Source organism: Phacochoerus africanus, chromosome 11, assembly GCF_016906955.1.
Source record: "Phacochoerus africanus isolate WHEZ1 chromosome 11, ROS_Pafr_v1, whole genome shotgun sequence".
NCBI classification, from domain to species: Eukaryota; Metazoa; Chordata; class Mammalia; order Artiodactyla; family Suidae; genus Phacochoerus; species Phacochoerus africanus.
The window spans coordinates 126,095,685-126,096,386 of NC_062554.1; the positions used below are offsets into that span (position 1 = coordinate 126,095,685).

Genomic DNA, 702 nt, shown 5'->3' on the forward strand with positions numbered 1-702 from the left:
GTGTGTCTGTCACTGTCTCTTCTCTTCTCCTTATAAGGACAGGAGTCATACTGGATTAAGGGCCCACCTACTCCAGTAGGCCCTTGTTGTAACTTAACTAGTTACATTTGCAATTACATCTGTTTTCAAATAAATGCAGAGGTTCTGGAGGTAAGGATTTCACTGGGTCATTTTGAGGGGACACAAGTCAACCCAGAACAGGCTGTAACATTTAAATTAACAGTAATTTTCCTTCTTATTATTACTCAGGGGCTTGAGTTTGTGCTGCCATTACTTAAAAACACATGAAGTGCTTGATTCGGCACCACATGCACTAAGTTGGAACAATACAGAGAGAAGATTAGCCTGGGCCCTGCACAAGGATGACACGCAAATTCATAAAGTCTTCCATATTTTTATTCTGCCGTACAGCAGAAATTAACACAACATTATATGTCAACTATACTTTAATAAAAAACATAGGCGCTCCCGTCATGGCTCAGCGGAAATGAATCTGACCAAGAGCCATGAGGTTATGGGTTCGATCCCTGGCCTTGCTCCGTGGGTTAAGAATCTGGCATTGCCATGAGCGGTGGTGTAGATCAACAACACGGTCCAGACCTGGCATTGCTGCGGCTGTGGTGTAGGCCAGCAGCTGTAGCTCCAATTTGACCCCTAGCCTGGGAACCTCCATATGCCACGAGTTCTGCCCTAAAAAAAAAA

At 44.2% G+C, this 702-nt stretch overlaps 1 non-coding gene across 1 annotated transcript; it reads left to right on the forward strand.

Moving 5' to 3' along the window:
* The first annotated feature begins 289 nt into the window (after nt 1-289).
* Nucleotides 290-397, forward strand: LOC125112223 (U6 spliceosomal RNA). Its single transcript, XR_007131032.1, has one exon. It is a non-coding gene; the product is annotated as a U6 spliceosomal RNA (small nuclear RNA).
* The last annotated feature ends 305 nt before the right edge of the window (nt 398-702 follow it).